The 27,992-nt window shown below is 39.0% G+C and overlaps 1 protein-coding gene across 2 annotated transcripts in view; it reads right to left on the reverse strand.

Moving 5' to 3' along the window:
- Positions 1–27,992, reverse strand: part of LOC126457842 (arrestin domain-containing protein 17-like) — a 177,276-nt gene that overhangs the window by 66,709 nt on the left and 82,575 nt on the right. The window lies entirely within an intron of this gene.

Below are 27,992 nucleotides of genomic sequence, written 5' to 3' on the forward strand. Positions count from 1 at the left end.
GCATGTTTTACCTTATAGATTATCAACCTTTCTTTCTCAACCTATATAGTATACCATTTTCAAAAAGGAAAGATATTGAGAAAGAAATTCAGAAAACTGAAAGGGGGGGAGGGGGGGGTTTAACTGAGAGAAGTGGGACTGCTTACAATAATTCTTTGGTTGTGGCAAGTAAGTGAAATGGTGGAGTGAGAATTGTTTGGATTCTAGACATTTTAGTAAGTTTCTTATCAGAGAGAATGACCATCCTGAGAACATGGATGAGCTGTTACACAAATCTGATTATGTAAAATTCATGAGTAGTTTGGGCTTGACATCTGGATTTCACAGATCCCACTTGAAATTAATTCTAGAAAGTATACAGCATTTTTGTATGGAGGCAAATGTTTTAAATACTGTGGGCTAAATGTATCTGTAGCTGAATTCATAAGAGCTCTGGATTCTGTCTTGGGAAGTGAAGAGAGCTCAAAATTAATTGTGTGTGTTAATGACATTTTGATCACTGAAAAGGCTGGGGATAATATTTGAATCTGTTAAGGGATGTTTTTTCAAGATTGGAATCAGGACGTATGACTTTGAAAATCTGGTAAATTTGGCGTGGAAGAAGTTAAATTTTTTGGACAAGTTATATCTGAGAAAGGAATTGCACCTGCTAAAAAGAAACTTTATGTTATTGCTAATTTTCCTACTCCTTGCAACAAAAATCAGTTTCAACAATTTTTTGGGTTAACTGGATCTTATAGAAAATTTTGTAGCAACCAAGCTTTGAATGCTTCATTCCTGTGTGAATATTTGAAGAAGATTACTGTTTGGGATTGGAATCAGGAATATCAAGTTGCTTTCAATGAGATCATAGGACAGTTTTGTAAATGCCAAATATTGTTCAGACCGGATTTGTCTCTGCCTTTTTGTATTATGACAGAAAGTAGTGTTGTTAGTTTGGGTGCTCATTTATTTCAGGAGGTTGAAGTTGAAGGTGTTACAGAACATAGATCTCTTGCATTTGCTAGTAGAATTTTGCAGAAGCATGAAAAGACATACACTGTAACTGAAAAAGAACTTTTGGCTATACAGTGGACGTTCTACAAGGTTAAAAGTTATTTACTAGGTCACAAAGTCATCATCTATACTGATCACAAAGCACTATGTTATCTCCAGGTGTGTAAGCTGTACCATATAAGAATTCATTGGGCCTTGTTTTGACATCAGTTCAATTATGAAATCAGATACATTAAGGACACAGACAATGTAGTTGCTGATGCTACCTTTAGGGAGTGAATCATCTAATAAGCTTGGAGAAGGAGAAATAGAGTTTAAAATTATGTACTTCAGAGGTGTAAAAGAGGAAAAAGAGATCTCAAAAATTTGCAAAGACATCCACAAGTATCAAAATCATGATCAAAATCTGAATTTGGTTAAGAGCACGTTGAGTAAGAAAGGAGGAGAAAAGATGGAACAATATTATAAGATACACAAGTGTATTTTATTCCGGAGACTTAAGACTGACTGAGATGATTGGAACTATGTTGACTGGAACAGTGTATTTATAATTTAATTACCTATACACATGAAAGTTTTGGTCATTGTGGATCAACCAAATGTACACAAAAGATTCAGGAAAAAATCTATTTTTATAACATAGGAAGGAGAGTCAAGAAGAAGATTGCCAGCTGTGAGACACATGTCAAAGAGTGAAGATATGTAACCAAACAAGTAGAGTCCAAATACAAAACATACTGTGTAATAGTAACCTAGATCTCATGTCTGTGGATGGTTATGGATCTTTGCCTAAGTCTAAGAATGGATTTTATTATGTTTTTGTGGTGATTGATGTATTTTTGACATTCATGAAGCTATTTCCTCTTAAGAAAGCTACCAGTAAGCAAATCATTTCCAAGTTTGAAAATAGATAGTTTCATCAGGTGGGTATTCCTAAAACAATTTTATCTGACAATGGTTTTCACTTGACATCACAGGCATATCGAAAGCAACTTGATATTCCTGATTCCAATATGATTTTGTTGATCATGCAAAAATAAGGTGTATTCTATCTTCTGTGTATCATCCATCAAGTTATCCTGCAGAAAGATATATGAGAGAAATTGGAAGACTGTTTAGAACATATTATAGTAAGAATCATACCAGTTGGATAGATTTTGTCAGTGATTTTGAGGATATTATGAACAGCTTACAATATTCTTCAGCAGGTTTTTCACCATTTGAAATCACGTTTAATCACAAACAGCTAACTTTATTTCTAAGAATATTGAGTTTCCACCATGTAAAATTCTGTCACCGCAATAGAGACAAGAGTCTGTCAGTGAGATGATGAAAAAGCAGGGGGGAGGAGAAAGCAGAGATATGATGGTAAAGGCAGATTTTCTAAGTTTCAGCAGAAGATCTAGTGTTGGTGAAAGCTAAAGAGGAATCTTAAGTGTTGACATCTGAAATAAAGAAATTTTTCGATATTTATATAGGACCATTTGAAATTCTTGAAAATCCACATCCCAATGCATACATACTTTTGAATCCTAAATCTAAGAAGTTCTATGGATTATGCAATATCCAAGAACTGACAGCTTTACAAATGATCCATAGGTGTCTAATTTTTTTTTGTTTCCTTTTCTTTCTCCATCCACACTATATTTGCAGGTTCATACAAGTATATAATTCTGTTTTGTAATAGATTTGTGCTTTAGAATTTGATACATATATGGCATGTGACTAAAGGAGCATATACTATGACAATTTTGAAGTGGAACAATGCCAATAAATATGTATCTTCTTATCATAGAATGCTATTAGTTATAAATATTATTATTATTTCTGTATACACTGCAGAAAATAATTAAATTTAATTGTCATGAACTCTTTTTGGTAGAGTCATGGGAGTTGTGGTAAATTGAGCAAAGACTCGTTTTATTCATATGTATGGTAAATATTAGGAATAGTGGCTTAAAGTTTCATATGTGAACAGTATTTAATCCAGTCTGATGTAAAACCTGTATACTTATTTTTTTTAGTATAGATAGGCAAAATGTATGCTGTGTGAAGTGAGGGGGGGAGAGTATTCAACAGCATATTTAGTACACAAAACAGTGTTTCATGATTCGGTGCGAAAGCTAGATAGGAAATTACCAATCTGTTGGAACGCATGATGAGAAATCTAGGGAGGAAACTGAAAGATGTGCATGGATCCACTCCCACACACCTTTATGGCTGCGCTCTTGCTGGTCCAGTTGACCTACAAGAGCAGGTGCTGGGTAATGTATTCAAGCATCTGTCAGCTACATCAGTCTAGTGACTGAAATTGTTAGCCAAGAAATTATTCTATACGAAGAATTCGTGGAACTGTTTGTTTAGAAAAGTAATCACTTCTATGAATAGTGTTATTCAAAGAAATTTAAGTTCTTCAAGTAGGGGGATTAACTTCTCAATATGTTACATAACTTTAAATAATGCTGTGGAAGGCTGATGTTCAAAGACTGATGATTTATTATGTTCAATACAGAAATGTGAAGACTTAAAAAGTTCAAGAGTGCATTCTATGAACCATGTTGTAAATAATTATCAGAATCTGATAAAATTAGGCATTGTTAGGTTAGTAGTCACACACGTCAATGAATTTTCTTATCTCAACACTCAGTATATATATTTTTTAATCAATTGTAAATGAATCTTCTAGACTTCTGTGTGCATATGTTAGTTTGTATGAACAATTAGGAAATTCTGTGGAAGACATTTACAATTTTGATTATAAATCAAGTATAGACTCTATAACAGGATTTATACATTTCTGATTTCACACATTGATTTTGGTCCTCAAGCTACTTAACTTTGTTATCATTCAAAGCTATTTATGGCTCTGTTTACAAGTATTTATCTTCAGTACTGCATTATTGTGTCTCATTGGAACTTGAGTCGTGTGCAAACTCATGCTTAACTTTGTTTCGGCTACCCCTGGCCATCGCGACTGTGTGCGTGTACTAACGGAGAGTGTGCAATTATTGATTGATGCTAGATGCTTCCTCTAATTATTCTTTACATATGATTGCACTGATTGATATATGATTATGAATTTTATTCATTTTGCTGTGTCGAATCATGTCTGCTGGTGTGTACCCGATGTGGTTTGGATACATAAGTCGGTTCTCACATCGTAAGCATAGGACCTAATATTTTTTCATTATTTTCTCCTTTCACGAGTCAACATATCCTTACATACTCTGGTTTATGTGGCTGATTGATTTTGTGCTATACTTGTACACTTCTTTTATTTATCTTCGTTATGTTGTCCTTGGTGTCGATGTACTGCATTGCTACACTGGCTGAAAAATGGGGTTTGTAATTTGGACACTGACTACGGTAAATAAGGTAGCCGACAGATGCATAGTTATATTTCACAGTCTTTTACTTTTGCTGTTCACAACCCCCCTATACACATTTATTATGGCCAGTGCACTATTGATTAACTTTTGATAATTCTCATTAATAGTTACAGGTGAACCACCACATACTGCTACAATAGTTTACTGTTGAACATCTATGAGCAGTAAATACATATCCACAAAGTTCACAGTTCTTGAAGAATAAAAAGATACATATGGAGTAGACACTAACATGCGGTCTAATTGTTTAACACTTACTACACTGTTAAATTGATGCATTGTTGTCGTTCTAAGCAACACAGATTCCTCGTCTGAAACTCGGCTCTGGACAGACTGTCTCATGACCAAAAATCGGGCTCTTATATTTCATTACAATAATAGGTACTGAAACTACACATTGTTTGAAGTTAAATTTACAGAAATTACAATTAAAACTTAACTCTTAAATTAACTGAGTACATCGAAAAATTCGTTCCTTTTAACAGTTTGTTCTACTACAAGGTTTAGGCTGAATTATTTGTTTAAATCATGAAATTAACAAATACAGTTACACAAACAATACTTTTGACGAAACTGTTAATCACTTTGGAATTAGTTAAGGGCTGCCTTTTCACACGTTTTCGAATATAGCCAAATAAATCCTTTAACAATATTATTAGTTTTTCCGTCAAATGTTTACAATTATTACAGAATTTATATTTGTTTATATGTCAGCAATAGAATTTATGTTACGAAACAATTACTGATTTCACCCTATAACAAAAGATACTAACTAGGAATAGTTAAAATAAATAAGAAAATCAATTAAATACACAAAACTAAGCACAAAATTAGATCTGGTGTTATGTTCTTTAAAACTGAGGGCCAACCTATCTCTTTGATGAAAATGCAGATTATACTCTCGTATGCTAATGGTAAATAGTTAAAAGTAACAACACGAATTTAACGAGGCAGATGGAAAAGCGGGAGGGGAAGAAAAATTCTCCCAGCCTGCTTCATCACATCACCCCCTCATTGGAATGACCAGATAGATATTGCAAATAGCTAACAGGGTGATTCAATGACCACAAGTGAGCATAGTACAATAACACAAAATCTACTTTTCATTAATACTACATGTAATATGAGCATCACTATGTCACTAACGTCACACATTAGCAACCAGTGACAATATTAATGTCCGTATTAATGACCTTCACAACAGAATATGTGCTGAGAGAGGTAGTTAACATACATGTGGTTACAGTATTGCCAGATTGCCACTCTTTACTGTCCTTTTTCTGCTGGATGTACTTGCCAGACAAAATTTTGTGACAGACATTTCTTTATCACTGGCATGTGAAGAGTCACACTGTGAAGCCCGAATGCACAAATCTGAGAGAGAGAGAGAGAGAGAGAGTAAAGAAAACTTATAAATTTATGTTAAACTTACATGTTCCAGATCAGTGTGAAAGGTTGTATTTATGATCTATGGAACAAGTATTAATGTAATGTAATGCTCGCGCATCAACTACTAATAGGACTCATATAGTTTTGGCATGAGAAACAGATCACAATAGGTTTGCCCTATTATTAATTTTTCAGATCCACATACTTAATTCTAATGCAATCAAAAATAAGATTAATCTTGTTAATCACAGTGGGAAAAACATATCTTATATAGGCCAACCTCTATTGTTTAGAAAGAAAAAAAGTGATACCAATAACAGAGACTCTGTATTACAGCAATTATACTGTAAACAGTAACATTCATTTTGTGTGATGCATAGTGAATTACTGAGATGAACTTCCTTTGATATTAGTTGCTATTAAGTTCTACTTGTTAAAATTTCAAAACTGATGATGATGTAATTTTGTTATAAAGGTACTTACAGATGTCAACTGTGCATGCTAAACATGTAATATTCATGCAAACAAAATTGACACTTGGCACAGGTGGCTGATGGGAGTGACTGTGAATGGGAAATGCCTTTACAGTCACTCCCATCAGCCACCCGTGCCAAGTGTCAATTTTGTTTGTGCATATAATATCTGGATCCACCTGTGCTCCATTTCTACAGGGATAATGGAAAAGCTCCAGTGATATCACTCTTTCAATATGACTTGTTCTTGAAGTGTCACTATCACTTAATGAAATTATCATCTCCTCCACTGAATTTTCCAAAAGAGCTTCATCCTATCATCCTCCTTCCATGGTGCTCTGCATATGTTTGATGGCTTTCTTCCAGTCTTCTGTGGTGACGTTCCTGACAGTTTCTCTGTTGAATGCTTAAAATGAGCAGAGAGGGTAAATTTATTATTATTTCTGGTGGCAACACAACCTTTAATTTGGGCCCATATTAACTCTGTTGGGTTGAAATGACAGTGGTGAGGTGGAAGCCTAATGACTGCATGTCCATGCTTTTTTCGCCAGTTTGTCTGTTTTATGTAGGGGGAGCTGTGGCTTATGAAGAGATATTATTTTTTCCATAAGCTCCATCTTTTTAAGGTCATCACTTACATCGACATTATGAAGCCGAAGCAAATCAACCATTTCCTCCTTTCGGTTTGCCATTGTAACTGCCTTGTCAACAAAAACTGAATGGTAAGGAGCATTATCTAGTACAACTGTTGACTGTTTTTCAAGATTTGGTATAAGTGAATTTTGAACCATTTGTAAATGTAACATGGTTCATTCCTTCATGATGTTTTCTTTTATTTAAAAGAACCATTTTGTAAATGTAATGTGGTTCATTTCTTCATGATGTTTTCTTTTATTTAAAAAGCTGGACACTGGTAGAAAACTCTGCAAGGTTCCTGCATGAATAAGAATAAGTCGGCCCCCCTTGCCAGAAAGCATTGTTACTGTTCCCTTAGCTGTGTCTCCTGTCCAGCCCTGCTCAACAACATGAGCAGCATTGACACACATTTCATCAAGCAACACCACCTCCGTCGATATTTATGATACGGATGATCTTAAAAAATTGGCATCACCATGTAGCTATATCCTCACTCTCCATCAACAGTTTATGGCCACATCCAGTGAAATATGATCATTTTTTCTTGTTTAAAATTGCATAAAATAAGTGTTTGTGAGACTGTTAACTGTGTATCAGTTATAGGTCAATAGAGCTATTCGAGCTTTGCTTGGTAAGGTTGAGTTTGGACCTTGAATTAGTATGCCAATGTCATCAGCAAACATTATTATTTTTTTATGTAGTTTATAGTTTGTACAGATCATTTATGTAGATTAAGAACACAAGTCATGTGGCTCCCCACATGTTATGTTTCCCTAGTCCTAACCCTTTGCCAGAAGGTAGCACTCTGACTCTCCATTTTCTGTTATGAAGGTAAGACTCCAGTCATGCAAGAAATATATCATTATAATCAAAAATTTAGTTTCCAATACTTTGCAGTGTAGAAATCAGTGGTCTACACATCAAAAGACTTTGGTAAGATCACAGAACCTAACTACAGGATACTGTGATGTTTAGTATGGCTTACTTGGTTGAGATATATTCTCTCTCTCTCCTTTAAATTTTTGTAAATAAAACCATCTAGCTGATATAATGCATGTATTTATTTATTACACTGCTTTGGCTATTGCCACCAACAGATATCTGCAATTAAGATTAAAGGAACATACAAGGGGGGACCCAAAAGTAACTGGAATCATAATGCTGCACATTCTGTACTTGTAGTAGCAGGTTACGCCACCAGAGGGTTGTAGTAGGAGCTCTTCTGAATCATTCTGCCATGCAGCATCACCCAACAGTGAGAAGTGTGATTTCTTTGGCAGTTCTTTGGCTGTGCGTACAGTGCGGATGTGACACAAGGAAATGGCTAGTTCTTACGAACAACATATGGCAGTGGAGTTTTGTTTCTTGCTCGGCAATAACGCAGCAGAAACTGTTGCGATGATTCAGACAGCGTACAAAGACCATGCTCTTAGTAAAACGCAAGTGTACGAATGGTTTTCTCGGTTTAAAAAGGGAAAAATGGTGGTTGAAGATCAGCCCCGTTCCGGTCGACCTTCAACTGCTTGAAGCGAAGACAACATCAACAAAATCCATGATCTCATCAGTGAAGATTGACGCAGGACAATCGACCAACTCAAGAACTTGTCCGGGTTGTCCTGGAGCTCAATTCAGCGCATCTTGACCATTGATTTGGGGATGTGAAGAGCGGCAGCAAAATTTGAGCCGAAGCTTCTTACTGGAAATCAAAGAGATTGTCACGTTCAAGCCTGTCTCGAAATGAAGGATACGTTCAAAGATGATCCACATTTTTTCAACAAAATGATTACAGGTGATGAGTCATGGTGCTATGGGTACAATCCAGAAAGTAAACAACAGTCATCACAATGGAAGTCACCTGGCTCACCTCGACCAAAAAAAGCTCGACAAGTGAAATGGAAAGTGAAAACGATGTTGATCTGTTTTTTTTTTTTTTTTTCATCAAAGGGATCGTGCACTCTGAATTTGTCCCTGAAAACTAGACAGTAAACCAACAATTTTATTTGGAGGTTATGAAATGGCTTCGCAGAAGTTTGTCGCGAAAATGTCCGGCTTTGTGGGATTCTGGCGTGTGGTTCCTGATTAACAACAATGCTCCCGCACACACGGCTCTCAGCGTTCACCAGTTTTTGGCCTCAACGAAGACGACTACCTTGACCCATGCGCCCTATTTGCCAGATTTAGAACCCTCGGACTTCTTCCTATTCCCGAGGATGAAAAGAGACTTGAGAGGGAAGCGTTTTGCGGATGTGGAAGATGTAAAAACCAATGTCATGAAAGTGCTGGCAGGTATCAAAGAGGATGAATTTAAAAGGTGCTTTGAACACTGGAATGAATGTTTGGACAAGTGTATTAATGCTAATGGAGAGTACTTTGAAGGAGATTAAGGTTGTATTTGAAAACAATAGAGTATGTGCTTTCTAGAAAGAAATTCCGGTTATTTTTGGGTCACCCCTCGTATAGCATCATAGATGTTTATTATATTCATCAAGCTACAAAAAACAAAGATTAAAAGGCAAAAAATATTTTAAGAAAGTTCACTTGCAAAAAATAGTCAATGTCAGTATTAAAAACCTATACCTACTCAGGGTGTCAAGTATAACTAGGTTTAAAATATTGTAAAAGGATATAAGTTCTAGCCAAAAGTTGGCACTAGTGTGGGAGACATTGCCTTCAAATTTTATTTTATTTATTTATTTATTTACCCTTTTTTTTCTCTTTTTCTCTTCATACTTATAAAAAGACAGACATTGTTTAAGTTTACAAACACTGAAAGTCTAACCATAAGACGCATTTAAATGAATATAGTCGCATACTCATAAAATTAGTTTTTCAGATGTCAGCAATTAGTCCAAGTGGAGTTCACCTAAACTTGACAACAGTTATTCATTGAATTCACTGTACAATAATACCTACAAAACTGCCACATGAACTTCAGAATTAATACATTTTGTTTTAACAAGATGTTGTGATTATAAAATGTATAATCATCTCTGCCCAATAAATAACACTGACTCTAGTAAATAACACTAACATTGAGCCTTGTTTCACAAGTTCTAAGTTTTATGGTGAGTTAACTTTAAAAACATATTTTTTAACTTTTTAATTTTCATCTCTTGTTGCTTGATGTTGCATATCAATTGTTTGTCACTCATTATGTTCCTATAATCTTAACTGCAGATATCTGATGTTGGCAGTAACTGAAACAGCTTTATACAGAAATTTATTAAGCAATCTAGACAGTTTTTTTCACAATGTTTAGGCACTCATACAGGAAATTTATTTCATTTGTTATCTTGTGGAAGACTGCAAGGAGTGAATGGTTAGCAATTACAGCTTGTTTGCTTATATCTAGTTTTATAAATGGAAGTTATTTCTACTTACTTAATTAATTCAGGAAATATGCCCTGAGTCATTGACTCTTTACAAAGGTAGCTTTCTGGTGGACCTTTCAAATCATTTAAAGGTTTTCATACTCTATTAGAAATACTATCATAGACAGTAGAATGCTGGAATAAGGGGAATTCCAACAACCACATTGTATGGGTTTATGAAATATGTATGCAGATGTACATGGAATATCAATATTTGACTACAACCTGTGCTCTGAATGCTCTGAATTAGGAAGAACTCTCTGTCCCTACCACAAAATACTTCAAACATATGAATTATCGATCCCTTGGGAGAACTCTCTGATCCTTGCACAAAATACTTCAGTCATATGAGTTATCCATTCCTATCCTTACTTGTGTTAATTTTTTTCCCTGCTTTGTTTTCGTGGAAAACAAGACTCAAAATGCTACAAGAATATGTTTCAGAAAGGTCTAAATTTTCCATATATGCTGTTTGCTTGATGAATCTCTTCCTGAAGTTCTTCCAATATTTTTCTGTAAACAGTACTGTTAAGTTTATGATTCTGTAGTACAATAATTTTTGTTACAGTATTATATTGTCTTTCAGCTACTGCAAGTTAATTAGTCTAATAGTATATTGTCAGTGACTGCTGCACTATTCCTTTAATTCTCATTAGAAACTTCACTGGAGGAAAATAACTGAAAGCTAGATATAAACAACAGTAGTTTCCAAAAATCTGTAGCACCTGACAAACAATCAACATTAGAGTCTTCACAAAAAATAATTCTCCAATTAGTCTGCATAATTTTATTGAAACTGTCTTTATTTGATTTATAAAACCTATGATATTCACTGGTAGTTTATAAATGGTTACTGCTTCCAGCTTGTGTGTTACCTGATCCTCTGTAATACACAGATTGCACCAGAAGGAACTGTCACTATGCAGGTGTAAGACAGTAATGAACATTTGGTGCAAAAAACATCATATGGACATATGGACTATTCTGAATCATTTCTGAGATATAGCACATTTAATGTATATTGTTATTTATATACTTTATTATTGCTGTTCCTGCACAGGCTGTTGAAATACATGTTCAGAACAAAAATGGGAACTTGGAATAATACTGGTGACACACAAAATGGTTAAAACCCTTGTAAACACTCTACTATCAGGAATTCAAAGTGATGAAAAGTGTCAATGGTATTCTTTCATAGCAACAGGAGCGCTAGAATCACAGAGGCCATGAATATACACCACATCTGCATACTCTTCATTATGTGTGGCATTTTAGCCAGCACTTAACAATCATAGTTAACTGATGCTTCTCACTGATAAGCTCACAGTCCCTTGCACTATTCAACTCACAACACACCATGGGCAACTGCACATTCAATGGGTTAGTTTAATGGTGAAAGACATTCCAAGTGACTATCATGAAAGCAACAAAGTATGTTGGGCTGGAATAAAATGTCCAAGATATGGATGGTAAGACACAACTGTGTGCATCACTAACCCAAAAACAAATAAACATTAAATGTGTTCTACCTCAGAAACCATTTGGAATAGGACATATGTCCATATGAAGTATTTTGATTCAAATGAGCATTCCTGTCATATCCCTGAATATTAACCTCTTGTTGGGACACCTAGTATATAACTCCACTCACTTTTTTCCCTTACTGGCTGTACAGTAGTATGATACTAGATTTTTTTACGTTTTATCAATCTGTTTATTTTCACGTATTTCCATGTGATGTAGTGATAAGCACAACACACCTACTGGCATTCCATTGGCCCACTCATTTGCCTCTATAGGTGGTACAAGTTCATCTTTTTCATTAATAAGGCTCTGATGATTTGATGGAAGATACTAAATGACTGTTCTTTAAAATTCATGGATTTGTCAAAATTTCAGGCTTTTGTTTTGATAGAAGTTATTTTAATTTTAACTATACTTAGTCTACAGCTCTGTCTCTTGAACAAATTTATTTAAAAAAGCCTAGGGTAGCAGGGGAAATCACTGGAGTAGGAGAATATATTGGAAATCTGCATCTACATCTATACTCCATGGCAGAGAGTAAGTCCCATTGTACATTATTTGGGTTTCTTCCTGTTCCATGCATGTATGAAGTACAGGAAGAATGATTATTTGAATTGCTCTGTGCATCAGTAATTATTCTAACCTTATCCTCACGATCCCTGTGTGAACAATATGTAGGGGGTTGTACTATACCCCTAGAGTAAACATTTAAAGCTGGTTCTTGAAACTTTGCCAACAGACTTCCTAGGAACAGTCTACATCTGTCTTCAACAGTCTGCCATTTCAGTTCCTTCAGTATCTCTGTGACACTCTACCAGGGTTTAAACAAACCTGTGACCATTCTTGCTGCCCTTATGTGAATACGCTCAATAGCCCCTGTTTCTCCTGTCAGGTGCAGGTCCCACACACTTGAGCAATATTCTAGGATGGATTGCACGAGTGATTTTTATGCAGTTTCTTTAGTAGACTGACTGCACTTCTCCAGTATTCTACCAATGTACCGAAGTGTACCACCTGTTTTACCCACAACTGAATCTATGTGATTATTCCATTTCATATCCCTACATAGTGTTACATCCAGGTATTTGTATGAGTTGGCCAATTCCAACAGTGACTCACTGATATTATGGTCACAGGATACTAAGTGTTTTTTTTGTTTTGTGAAGTTCACAATTTTACATTTCCAAACATTTAGAGCAATCATATAGTATCAGTGAAATAGGATGAATTCTATTTTGATAAGACAAGATGCTTTTGGTAATTAGCTGCATAGCTAGCCTCATATTAAAAGTACTCAGATGCACACTATGCTGTGTACGATATGACCCAGTGAGTGGTGATACGTCAGTCACACCCATGTCTTGCATTGACACATTCCACAGAATGCTTCCTGCAGAGTTTACCATACTATTCAGATAGTGACACAGGCTTCACACTAATGCAACAAGCATTTTTAGTGATCTGCCAGTTGTCATGCTAAATTGTATAATTAATGTAGCAGTTGAGACTGTTGCCTGCACCTCTACAGCTTTTACATGATTTCTTAACAAAGATCCTGCCTTAAAGAATGTAAATCACGTATAACGCTACTGACTCCTGCACATGGCTTAGATATGTACAATACAGTTCTAAATTCATATTTCTAATTTTGATGCATTGGAGTTGCAAGGATGATATATTTGTGTGGAACGATTTTGGTTCACAGTTTACATATTGATCATGGGCAAGGGTTTCAAAATCCTGTTATTTTGTAATATCTGCTAATACTTTCTTTTTCACTATCAATATGAGGGAGCCAATGGCCTTGGTACAATGGCAACACCAGTTCCCATCAGCTCACTGAAGGTAAAAGCTATTGGATCTGGCTAGCACATGGATGGGTCACCCACCATCTGAGTCTGCCAAGTGCCGTTGGCAAGTGGGGTGCACTCAGCCCTTGTGAGGCCAATTGAGGAGCTACTTGATTGAGGACTAACAGCACTTGTCATGAAAATTGAAAGCTGTGTGCTGACCACATGCTGCTCTATATCCACATCTGGTGATGCTGAATGGCTGAGGATGACATGGCAGCCGGTCTGTACCACTGGGGTCTTCAAACCCTGTTCAGACAGTGTTTGTTTGTATCAATATGTGGAATGTCTGTGATAAACTGCACTGCATAATTAATGTTTCTTAATTAATGTGCCAATCCTTCTTCCAGTGTCTGGTGTAGGGTGAATATTAGTGGATTGTGATGTGCAAAAAATGTGAATTGTAAACTTTCCAGCACATGTGAAAAGCATTAGCTGAGTGCAGTCCACCGTGATACTATCTTACCACAAAAAATGGCAGTTCTTGCATTTCTAAAGTACCCTTTATCATGGCTAAGGACCCGAAAATATAGCATCTTTTATGGAAAAACTAACATTTGTTTTTACCAAAATTAGCATCTATTTTTTGTAAATGATTAGGTGTTCAGATTTAAAAGGCTGCCAAACTATGTGCCAGAAGATGAAACATCATCATTATAAAATGGACTGAAAAAAGTGATGGGCTATAAAATAATAATAAAAGAAAATAAATAGTTTTTACTTCCTATAATACTGGCTTTCTGATGGGAATGTTTGTTTTTGCAGAAACATCAACAGTTTTTTTTCTGACATGGATTCTTGATTGTTTTCTTCTTTTGAGTCTGTAAAACTTCCAACATATGATTGTTCTTGTTGAGAAGCAGCAGCATTTTCTCAACAGTGAACAGAGTGCTTATCTGATTTAAGGTGTTTCTCAACACTGTCTCTCTTTTCCCACCCATTCAATAATTACAAAAATTGCAGAGCACTGATGTCAAATCTGTAGCACATAAGCTCTGATTAGCATATTGCAGGACTCATTTGCGAGTGATCATAGCTGTGCAGCCTCTACTTGACAATGCTACAAATAGAACTGACAAGATTACTGGTACTTAAAGAGGAGACTAGAATAAAAAATAACTACTTGTAATAATATTATGAAAATGATAGTTGCTGTTCACCATATAGCGGAGATGCTGAGTCGCAGATAGGCATAACAAAACGACTGTCACAAAATAAACTTTCAGCCAACAAGTCCTTTGTCAAAAATAGACAACAACAACAACACACACACACACACACACACACACACACACACACATGCAAATGCAACTCACACACACATGAGCACAGTATCTGGCAGCTGAAGCCATGGGTAGTCTGGCCTCAAATGCCAGAGACTGTGGTCATGAGTGTGTGATTTGCATTTGTGTGTGTGTGTTGTCTAATTTTGATCAAGGCCTTGTTGACCGAAAGATTGTTTTGTGACAGTCTTTTTTGTTGTGCCGATCTGTGACTCAGCATCTCCGCTTTTTTGATGAGCAGCAACTGCCATTTTCATAAATTGTTACAGTCCATCCTGGATTTTCCATTGTTTAAATAACTTCTTGTGCTTTACAGGAAATTTTCTGTGTGGTCCAAATACGCTGACCAGTACTGCTTTCCAGTAGCCATAGCGAGAACACTGTAATGTGATAGTTAGCCTTTCAATCAACTAGGGGCAAAAGGGGAATGGTGAAACAAACTGCACCTCCCTCTTACAGGGCAGCCAACCTACACCATTGTTCTGTTTTCCTGCAAAAACAGCACTAACATATTTTCACAGGGATACCCAATCCTTTGTGCTCTTTTATGAGCCATACTTGAACCATAAGATGAACGAGAATTAGGTTCTTCACTCATTTCAAAATAACAACAGAAGAAAATGTACAACCCAAAGTAAAGCAGAGTGCACAAAGCCTTTGATTACTGTTACCACATAATTACTTTTTGAGGTTGGCAAAATCAAAATGAGTTAGTTCAGCAGTGTCTTATGCAACCACAGTTCAAAACAATCCTGCACTTAAAAATGGCATGTTTAAGTGCCCACACAACTATAGCTAGGAGATAAACATACAGGTTTCTTTGATCTAAAATGTTAGGTCCCACAGGGTTGCCATATGTGGTGTTTATCTTATAGGGACCATTCTCAAAAGCCTGCAAATGCTGTGGCACCAGAGCACAGGTTATGAACACACTGATACAAAGTTGTATTCATACAAGAGTGAGCTCTTTATTTGCAAATGCCTTCTTAGGTACATTTCATTTCCACATTGCCCTTCACCAGATATTGTGTAACACCAAGAACCAAAAATTGGTTACTCTTTTAATATAAATAAGCAGAAAATAAGCTATTTAAAATTATCTCTGATAAAACAATTCATCTGATTACATGTCAAATTTGGGGCAAACGACACACTCTGTGCAGGGTTGCATTACAGAACATCAGTGGCATACTTGCTTTCTCCAAGCAAATAAGTTCACTATCACTGATCACTGTATTTCCACTGGCCATTCAATGAAATATAATGAAACAAAAATCGTGGCCCATACATTAAACTTCTGGGGCTCAGTCATCAATGAATTAGTAGAAATCTGAATCCCTTATAAACCAAATGATGGTTTCCAGTTAAATTGTGAATCAGACCCAATTTCGGAAAAACTTTGTGCTCTGAATAATCTGCATCATCCTGAGATCTTACTGCATGAAGACAATCATTTTGATACCAGAGAGGCAAGCTTTCACCATGGACGGCACACAGAACAGCACACAGACCTACAGCAGAAGTGCATGTGCTTTAACAACACATTAACAATTTGTAATTATGACACCATGCATGTGCAGGAGGGAACTTAAATAGGGGAGCTCATCATATTGTTTGTCAGTATTCACTTGAAGATGGCCAGAAGACTCTGCACTGAAACATCATACCAGTAAGGTACAGACATCCACAGGTTCTCCAAAAATTTCATAGCACATCTACATACAATTTGCAATGAAATGGCATTTATTAGGTAATTTCACATTTTTGCATTTTGAGGTGGAATTTGTGTTAATATACAGATTCATTGCATATGTAAATTTTGCAGGTCCCTGATCATGGCACATTAGAGTGTGATTTGCTTTCAACCTTCAACTATGTTCTTATGCTGTGACTAGTTTCATTAAAATTAAGCACCTGCCGGCTAGTGGTGGAAAAGTGATAAACATTAAGAACCAATCACCATGATCAACAGCTTCTAAAGTAACAATGCAAACATCAGATATTAACTGATTCTCAGAAACAATGCCAAGCATAAGTGTTTCACCTTGTAGCGTAGCAAGGTGGATTCTTTCCATTAGTTGTCTTCTCACAAGTAACCAAATTTCTTTTGCTAATTTTTTGTCTTATTTTCAATACATTTACATACTGGCATGTGAAACTTACATAAAAATCTCAACTTCCCATAAGTACAAAATACAATTAACTGGTGTTGTACTATAGTTTGCGCCATGCAAAACTTTATGAGCTTATGGTAATTACAGTCCTAATGATGATACAGTAGATGATGGAAATCACTTACAAGTGACCCACTATCAAAATTTTAATGGAACATAAAGGCACAATACAGGATACACAACTGCCATGATACGCCATGAAATAATGGGTTCTGCACCATTGTAAATATGTCTCACATATACACATTTTCTGCCTTCTACAATGCAGATAATCATTTTCCTTAGCTAAAGAAATATAGAACACTATTAGCTTTCACACAAGTGATCATTATAGAAGGCTAACTCAGAGAATTATTCACTGTTTACATACGACACACCTATAAAATTATGTCCTGATCGCAACAGCGGCTCACCGAGCAGACGCCACAGGTAAGTCATGGATCGTCGAGATGTCGCCGTGGTGCTACAGTACGTGCTCAGGTAAGTCTCCAGGATTAGGGAGATACATGATAGAAAGAGGATAGGGCATGACACACAGCTACTGACAAAATAGAGGCAGAGTTAATGACAGCTGGTCTGCATAATTACTCATGCAAGTCTATACTTCGAGTCAAGCTCAATAGGGTATTCTTTCTTCACTAACGTTTTCCAGTCTGTTCCTTTGGCAGTGGTCCTGCTAGATTGTGGATAGGAAGTGAAGATCTCGTCAATCCATTCATGCGCATCACTAATTAAATGACGAGACCCTCCCGTATCCTCACAGCTGTCGTTATTCAGCATGGAATAGCATAACTATTGATAAAATATGCATACTTTACCATAACAGAGTAAGTGGATTTAAAGAAAGAATCATTTATTAGAGAGTGTGGCAGGGGTTATAGGTGGTACAAAACAAGTGAGAGAATCTCATCATTTCACTGCCATGATTTTATTACAATTTAACACTTCAGTGAATTACATTTGACTCACATCACCACAGTCCCATTCGCTCCTATTTGCTATTACCGTCATTTACGCACTTTGTACCGATCACACCACCTTGCATTACAAGTAATGTTTTCACATACCCAGTAATGGATGTCCTTAGTATTCATAGCCATGAATCATGACAGTCTCCTTTCAAGTGATGTAATTTGTCCGGAATTAAATGTCTTAATGCCAACTCGTAGCAGATTGCACATCTATTAGTCCTGAGACGACTATACTGCCTTCCAGTCGCTTTGCAATGCTTGCTCACTGATCTAAGTCATAAGCTAATTTATGCTGTGTGTTTCATTTTTAATTGCATTATGCCTCATGTCAGTTTATTACGTTGCATGTGTGCATTTTTTTGTCATTTAATGTTGTATACTCTCAGTTTGTATACACAAGGAACACGGGGCCATGTCTCAACCTTCCCCCTCCTCTCACTGTATTAAGGGATAGTTACTTACTATTATCTTTCCTTTATGAATCAAATAGCACCTAAGCCATGCCAGTCATTCTGCTACCTTGCATAACAAGGAGCGGCTCCGTGATAAAAACTAAAACACCTGTCTGTCTGTGGGAATGTAACCGTGCCACGCAGCAATGGAAGACTATCTGACACAGTCACTGACGTGTCAGATTGATAGGTTGGACTCAGTAAATTATGGAAACTACTCAGGAATGGGCCCAAGCACTACATAGTAATTGGCCAAGGGTAAAGGAACCCCCGCTGAGTTGGCCTGAATCACTACATGGCTAGTTCAGCGAGAGACAGACTCGCACTCACAATGGACAATGAGTAATAGGGACAACTATTCCGTTGGCTCAGTTTTTTCATGCTACTGACAACACATGACATGCTGGTATCCATGGTGCTGAATCAGTGGAGATCTGCAGTCATCTGTGATTGCAGTTAATTTTTGAAGCCCTCCCCTTTTATTACTTACCCTACTGCCGAGCCCTCGGATCTATCCTGCCTTTCTTCTTTTGTTGATGAGTATGCAGTGGTACTGTAAATTACTCCAACAATACTGATCCTATCCGTCTTTTCAACCATTTTTCTCATTGAGGTATCACTTCTCCCTTGTTGCAGTGTCCATGTTTAAGCTATTCTCCGACGATCTATTGCGAAGTGAGAATCGTGTCTCTGCTATCTAGCTAAGCGAAGAATCAGTGTCCTTTAACAGTAGGCAAAAACCTGCGTTGGAAATTTTAAAGACGTAACCATCGACATTACTTGATTGTTCCTAAGGAGAGCTTTGTCCCTCCCTTAAAGAACATAAATACAATCATCGTGTTCGCATTTTCACTTTTCCTTGCTGCTCGTGACTTTTCGTGACACTAAACATAAGTGCGATGTGTAATTTGCGTCTAGCAATGATATGATACGTACTTGGAAGAGCCACCACACAGTTCTTAGTGCCAACATAAATTATCTCTCAGTGTAACTCGCTAAACTAAGTACGCCAATACTCGGTCATGTAAGAGGGAAGTTTTATTCCCCGTGCATACTACTGTGAAGCAGTGCAGCCCGCAACACACGTGTGTGTGCAGGCACGAGCTGCCTGATCAGCAGACACGTGTATCACATAACGCCATAGTAACGACGGGCGGTGTGTGCAAAGGGCAGGGACGTAATCAACGCGAGCTTATGACTCACGCTTACTGGGAATTCCTTGTTCATGGGGAACAATTGCAAGCCCTTATCCCTAGAACGAAGGAGGTTCAGCGGGTTACCCCGACCTTTTGGCCTAGGAAGACATGCTGATTTCTTCAGTGTAGCGCGCATGCGGCCCAGAATATCTAAGGGCATCACATACCTGTTATTGCTCAATCTCATGTGGCTAGTAGCCGTCTGTCCCTCTAAGAAGAAAAGTACAGCACGAAGGATGTCATGTGACTAGTTAACAGGCTAAGAATGGCCATGCACCACCACCCACCAAATCAAGAAAGAGCTATCAATCTGTCAATCCTTCCAGTGTCTGGGCCTGGTGAGGTTCCCTGCAGCCACGTGTGTACATATTGTAACCGGTAAACTTTACTGTTCAGCTACGCTTCACCTCTCAGAATCTTTATCCACAGAATGGGCAGTAAGTCACTCTGAGCTTTAAAATGCTATGCATTATTACAATATTGATCTGCCTTTTCTTGTATTACAGTCATTACATATTGCATTATTTTGGTGTCTTCTTAGAACCCAAGTACACTCCTGGAAATGGAAAAAAGAACACATTGACACCGGTGTGTCAGACCCACCATACTTGCTCCTGACACTGCGAGAGGGCTGTACAAGCAATGTTCACACGCGCGGCACAGCGGACACACCAGGAACCACGGTGTTGGCCGTCGAATGGCGCTAGCTGCGCAGCATTTGTGCACCGCCGCCGTCAGTGTCAGCCAGTTTGCCGTGGCATACGGAGCTCCATCGCAGTCTTTAACACAGGTAGCATGCCGCGACAGCGTGGACGTGAACCGTTTGTGCAGTTGACGGACTTTGAGCGAAGGCGTATAGTGGGCATGCGGGAGGCCGGGTGGACGTACCGCCGAATTGCTCAACACGTGGGGCATGAGGTCTCCACAGTACATCGATGTTGTCGCCAGTGGTCGGAGGAAGGTGCATGTGCCCGTCGACCTGGGACCGGACCGCAGCGACGCACAGATGCACGCCAAGACCGTAGGATCCTACGCAGTGCCGTAGGGGACCGCACCACCACTTCCCAGCAAATTAGGGACACTGTTGCTCCTGGGGTATCAGCGAGGACCATTCGCAACCGTCTCCATGAAGCTGGGCTACGGTCCCACACACCGTTAGGCCGTCTTCCGCTCACGCCCCAACATCGTGCAGCCCGCCTCCAGTGGTGTCGCGACAGGCGTAAATGGAAGGACGAATGGAGACGTGTCGTCTTCAGCGATGAGAGTCGCTTCTGCCTTGGTGCCAATGATGGTCGTATGCGTGTTTGGCGCCGTGCAGGTGAGCGCCACAATCAGGACTGCATACGACCGAGGCACACAGGGCCAACACCCGGCATCATGGTGTGCGGAGCGATCTCCTACACTGGCCGTACACCACTGGTGATCGTCGAGGGGACACTGAATAGTGCACGGTACATCCAAACCGTCATCGAACCCATCGTTCTACCATTCCTAGACCAGCAAGGGAACTTGCTGTTCCAACAGGACAATGCACGTCCGCATGTATACCGTGCCACCCAACGTGCTCTAGAAGGTGTAAGTCAACTACCCTGGCCAGCAAGATCTCTGGATCTGTCCCCCATTGAGCATGTTTGGGACTAGATGAAGCGTCGTCTCACGCGGTCTGCACGTCCAGCACGAACGCTGGTCCAACTGAGGCACCAGGTGGAAATGGCATGGCAAGCCGTTCCACAGGACTACATCCAGCATCTCTGCGATCGTCTCCATGGGAGAATAGCAGCCTGCATTGCTGCGAAAGGTGGATATACACTGTACTAGTGCTGACATTGTGCATGCTCTGTTGCCTGTGTCTATGTGCCTGTGGTTCTGTCAGTGTGATCATGTGATGTATCTGACCACAGGAATGTGTCAATAAAGTTTCCCCTTCCTGGAACAATGAATTCACGGTGTTCTTATTTCAATTTCCAGGAGTGTATTATGCCAGGTGTTGGCACATTTCTTCTCCAACAGTCATGTCAGCGAATCTTGAGTTTTCATAGGAGTAAAGAGCCGAAGTATCTGTCTTGTTAAGTTGCTGTTCCCAATTTGCCTGAAGCAATTGGGGTGTAGTAACCACTTCAGTCATGCTGTTAATTGCTTGATGCCTTGATATCATAACAAGTGTGGTCCTTGGTTGTTGCCAATGCTTCTCACGTAACCATCTCTCCACAAATGCTTGCTGTTTCATTCTTTTCTGCCATGCTCTGCCTTATTTTTACCTGATGCCGGGAAACATTTTGTTATCCTCGTAAATATGCACTGGTTTGCTTAATCCACGAATCTTGACCACTCAATAACAGCAGTAGCAAGTCCTTCTTCAAGTTAGTTACTATTCATCCCATCTGGCAATTGCAACCTTGTACAACAGAATCTCTTTCACGGCTGCTATCATTGGTTTTTCCTCTCATTACCTCTGGTGCTTCTATGATAATGAAGTCCCATCTCGCTTTGGCAACCCATAGTGAAGAATAGCCACATATTGTCAGACATACTGTATGAACTACATGTTATCGCTTCATGAACACCCGCACAACGTTCCTTACACATTCACAGACACCTCATCCACATGATACGTATACACAGTCATACTCACCCCACCCTGAAAGGGAGAGTATAAACTCTATTACAGGAGATGTATTAAAGGGGTTCAGCTGCACTTGTTTTGTTTGCATTTCTGGCAGTTAAACCCTCTATCTGGTTATTGCTTTTGCATCTACTCACTTTATTTGCAGAGAATTATTCATTAAATACTTCTCACTGGGAAAACCTGTTACAGTTGATGCAGGAAACGCTTTTCAACATAGTGTGCAATGTGTTGTCTAGGGTAGCTGCAGCGATCTGAACAGTCACCCTGGAAATAAAAACTCCATAGATAAAGGGCCTATGGAATTTTCTGAAAATTGTAATCACTTACAAAATGTAATTACCGCCATTCTCTACCTGTGTGTCACCTTCTCTGTGAAGGAAAGAAGCAGTCATGTACTTTATCGCATGGTTAAGTGCTTCCATCAATACGCTTAACAGTTTATCTGCATCTAGTGACTAAGAAACCTTCCACCTCAACAGATTGACTCTCATTGATATCGCACCAATATTCTGGGTGAAGACCCATAAATATCTATATATAAAACAAAAACACACACAAATAACACGTAGGTGCTGCTGATCCCCTTTCAGTCACACTTCTTACATAGATGCAGGCTTATTCTGCCGACTAATTCACTCAGTCAGATTGTGAAATTGTCGTGTCAGTCTTCTACACGTGATCATTGACTATAGGTACTTGTCAGCAAAGCTGACAACCCTCTTTTGGCTACTTGCTATTGTATAAAGACCCGTGACCGCTCACTTACTGGCCAGTTCAGTATTAACAGTGAAGTTGCATCCGCCTCATCGAAACATACTACTCTCCAACTCCGTTGCACGGTAAATATTAACCAAAAACTATTACGCACTGCTGAGATATATTTTTTTGTCATTACTACACACAGATATTCTCACGCCTTCTCTCTCGTCTGAATGCAGGACACTACTACACTCTGTCCTTTCATCGGCCACTTCGGTGGTGTCACTCATAATCTATTGGAGTTGTTGAATAACTACCAGGAGAATATCGACCAGACATTACACCATGAGATGCTGTGCTTTATTGATTCTTTTCACTGGAGCTGTCAGTCTCCCACCCTTTAGTAATCATCCATCATCGTCAGGCATCATGTTTGAACAACTTGCTATATACCCCCCATCAAGTGGCCGATATACACCTAACCTCCATTAAGAAAGAAGAGCTAGCTTTACAACAACTTATCAATCAGTTATTGGCCTGTGGACCTTTACTTGAACAATCAGAGCAGACTTCCACCTTATGCACTCTGTGGGATTTAAAACAAGCACTGCTAAACATTAAAGAACAACTACAAAGCATCTTCGACACTGTGCCCCTAACTCGGGTTAAGAGAGCCTGGTTCAATGCTATCTTTGGTTCTCCCGACCATGCTGATGCTACCCGCTGGGACCAAACCCTTCGCGAAGTAACTTTTACTTCTAACCAGAATTGGGACATACTGGTCCACCAGCAATTATGCCCAGCCATATTGAAGACAGTTTATTAGCTGCTACTAGGCAATTTCAAGTCGTGGCAACTGACCTTGTATGCCGGTACGAAACATCCAGGAATGTTATCTAACAGGACCTTGAGTTTTTACATCATGCCATAACTAATGTGACCTACACTTTGGAGATAACAAGAGTGCTACAGATCTTACTATACAACACCCATGCCGTTCAGTTACATATTAACACCTTCCATACTATTACTCTGCTAGGAATACAGCATAAGCTTAGCCCTACATTAATGCCTGCAGAAATGTTCCTGCAAACTCTGGCTAATGTTTCGTTTCATCTGGCATCGCCAATGCAAATGCTTTACCCCATATGGGAATCTTCGCTACCCCATTATTATGCCACAGCTACAGTACATCTTGTGCGAACTTCTCAAGGACTGTGCGCACAGATTTCTCTACCCATCACATGCGCCAACTGCGAGTTTGAATGCTACCGATTACACACCTTTCCGGTTACTTGGGTTGCCCTACAAAAGCAAGTGACTTGGCAAACTAATAATATCTTAGCTATTAGCAAAGATCACCAATGACATTCTGTCATGCAGCTGACTGACCTCCATCAGTACCTTCCCACTAATTACTATATGTGTTCAAACTTATCCATTCATACTGGAACTAAGGACTCAGAGGCGGCCTTGTTTTTAGAGGAAACAAAAAACCCCCCTGTCCTCGTATGTTATCGACCTTGCGTGAGCCTTGGTTTAAACCAGTAGAGGATAGTTTATTATATTTTGTACCTCAAACATCTAGAATTGCTTTAATATGCTATGACCATGTTTTTGTGTCTCGGACTTATTGTTTTGCTTTAGAAAACAGTGGATTACTGTTCAACATGTCCACATGTGATTTAATAACATCTACTGTCAAACTGTCAGCACACCTAACACAAGTGCAAAATTTGAGCCTCGGACCCCTTTTACTTTATTTACCTGAGGTACCCGTGGTACTACCATCACCCGATAGTGTACCCAGGCTACCCAACGAGTCCAATGCTCGATTACTTCAGTCAATTGACGAGTTACTATCTCACGAAAAGGGCCAAATCACCCTGGATCGAGCTGTTGCTCACATAGCTACCTGGCGGACACGGAAACAGTTGTATATGGTTACTCTGCCTAGTGCCCTGACTGTTCCAACCCTGATTGTCGCAGGAGCCATTCTCTAGTGCCTGTATAAGAAAGGATATTGTAAACACATTAAGTCAACACAACCAACTGTCCCCGAGGCACAACCCAAGGGTGAATTTCGACAAGAGTAATGTCAGGCATGGTCTACCACAGTGAAATACACTCTTTAACTGAAATAAAGTTTATATTGTCTAATGTTCATTTACTATTATTGTTATGATGGATCAATGTATCTAATCATGTGACCTATTGGGAAAGATAGCTACTGTTCTAGCATTGTTATCAGGGAGTAGTGTAATTATCTTTTGGGGTCTAATATTTTGGATAAAGATACTAGAGATGACCACTGAATGTAGGAAACCTTAGTTTATTTGCTACTGAAGCCCACCCCTGCAAACTTTACTGATACAATCCCTGGGGGAGTGTTTCAGTACCTGCCTACACAATAAGCAGCTGCCACCATGTCACTCCTTCCCGCCATCCCCACCTGAGGGAACGACAGTGTATCCAACGCTGCGCGGCGCCCTGCGTTGCCTCGCTCTCTGTCAGTGGCACATGGACCACCCCATCACAGCGCCGCATCTGACCCAAAGATTCTCACTCTGTTTATTTTTCAATGATTGTCTATATTATATGTGGAAGATATACCATCAACAGTTAGAACTTTAACTCTATTGTGTTTAACCAACTGCAATCAGTGTCCCTACACAGAAGCAAATGCCATTTATGTTACATTATGAACATGTTTTAACTTTCTATTATCTGTATATGAAGCAATTATTTTTAGGTTGTTAGTGTTTCAATAAGCCTTTAATTATTATTTTGAAGCTATTGACCATAGAAACTACCTCTCAGTTTGAGAATTTCAATGTTTTATCTAATTATTTACTATCTTCATATTCTGTTTATGTTAACTATGTTTGTCAATTGAATACTTTTATTTTGTGGGATTAACTAATTTGTTACAATTACTACCTTCATATTTTAGCTTATATTCTGAAACTGATTCCACTATGTAGCAACGAGTTTAATGTTTGCCAAACAACACAAACAATCACACATTTCTAGAGGTGCCTGTAACCTTCAAAAGATCAGTGCTGATTCAGTTCGGCCAGCATCTACACTTCTGCTACACCAAGTTTAGCGTTGCAAGTATATATGATTAACAGAATCTGTAATACTTCATTCCAATGTTTTTGTAAAACTTAGATTCACTCCACCCCCCATGTTTGCAAATATTAGCGCACCCGACCAAGCGAGCAAATTGTTTTCTTTTATCAACGAGCAACAACTAATTTTCACCATAAAACCTTGCTCCCGTGGAAGGGGAAGGAGATGTACAGGTGCTGACAGATTGAGTACAGGAGTCCTTTATTTTCAATACAAGAAAAGGGAATTTTTTTTTTAAATGTGTGAGCTATGGATGGCAATGGATCTTCACAAAGCCGTGAACAGGCCCCTGGTTGGCGACACATTAGATTTTTCCAGTATGTGCCGCTATCCCGCAGCTTGTTCACGTGCTTGATGAACAAACAACCTTTCTGCTGACGGGGTGACGCTTCGGGAAGCGTCGCTTGCCTGCATAGAGCTCCTACAGTAGCCAATCAGAAAGGTCCAGGAGATCACGTGTGAGTGCCCACCATGCCGAGCTGTGCGGACAAGGTGTGTGGATCGTGCTCTTTTACTGACATGCCCCCGACGAGATCAGACACATTGGCCGGTTGCCTCCGTGCACTTTTCAAGCTCCGGCTCAATCTATTTGCACCTTAGGGCCGCTAAACTCACATAATGTACCCTGGATAGGTCAATCAGTAAATATTTTCTCAATAAACGGGAGGCAGTTTGCCGACCGGAGTTGAAAAATTAACACTTGTTGTTTTTTAGACCCCACTTCCACCTCAGCCACATCCTGACATGCACACTCAATGACAAAATCTTGGATTCACTCAGGTGGACATCCCACACAGGAGCAAGAGAGGTCATTGGCAGGAACAATGTCCATGATCAGAGGTCAAATGGGGATGATGATAGAGAGTCAGCTGTAGGAGGAAATCTTTGCTAAAATAAGATCCTGGTCATTGTTGGGAGGAAGCTCAAAAGAGTTCGGGAGCTGCATGTGCATGGTGGAGGCATCATTTCAAGGTGGTGGTGAGATGACAAACATGAAGGTTGTGCCATTCCTGGCCTCAACAGTGGGGTCATCAATGTTGACATCCCCAACATTGACAGTGAACACAGGGGGAGTTGGTTGTGCGGAGGTGGAGTAGGAGTTAGATATGGTACTTCACTATCGTCAAATAAGTCACTCGAAACACTGGGTGTGAGGTGTGAACCCTTGAGAGGGAGAGACTCACAGTCAGTATACATATTGTATATTAGATTGATGAAAGATGAAGCTGAGGCCACAGAAGATGGGGAGGGGTCATAAGGTGGGTCCAAAGGGATGGTAGGTGCAGCTTGAGTAAGGTGTCACAGAGTGAGCAGGTGGATTTCAATCGATTCACTGAGGCTGTCTGGCATTTGTCACTGAGTTTGTTGTTGAAGGTTTTCTGTCCATGACTGAGGACTTTGTAAGGGCCTGAGTAAGGACACTGAAATGATGTGTGAACAAGGTTATTGTGAAGCATCACATAAACACAAATAGCCAGTTCTTTGTGGACAAAAATATGGGGCAGAGAATGTGGCTGTGGAGATAATGCATCAAAGAGTGTGGTACCAACATTCCATAAGGCCACTGCTCTGTGTGTGGTAAACAATGATGTGAAATTTGTCAATATTGCACAGCATGCAAAGTTTTGAGAAGAGTGAATACTAAAACTGGTGACCCTGATGGTTGTAACTGAGCAGGGACAGCCAAAGTGGGCAATCCAAGAGTTAACAAAAGCATATGCAACTATTTTGGCTGTAATATCAGAGAGGGGAACCAATCTCGTGACTCGGTCAATGAGAGACAGAACGTAGTGTCAATAATGGCATGACATAGACAATCCTTGGGGAT

Source organism: Schistocerca serialis, chromosome 2 (genome assembly GCF_023864345.2).
Source record: "Schistocerca serialis cubense isolate TAMUIC-IGC-003099 chromosome 2, iqSchSeri2.2, whole genome shotgun sequence".
Taxonomy (NCBI): Eukaryota; Metazoa; Arthropoda; class Insecta; order Orthoptera; family Acrididae; genus Schistocerca; species Schistocerca serialis.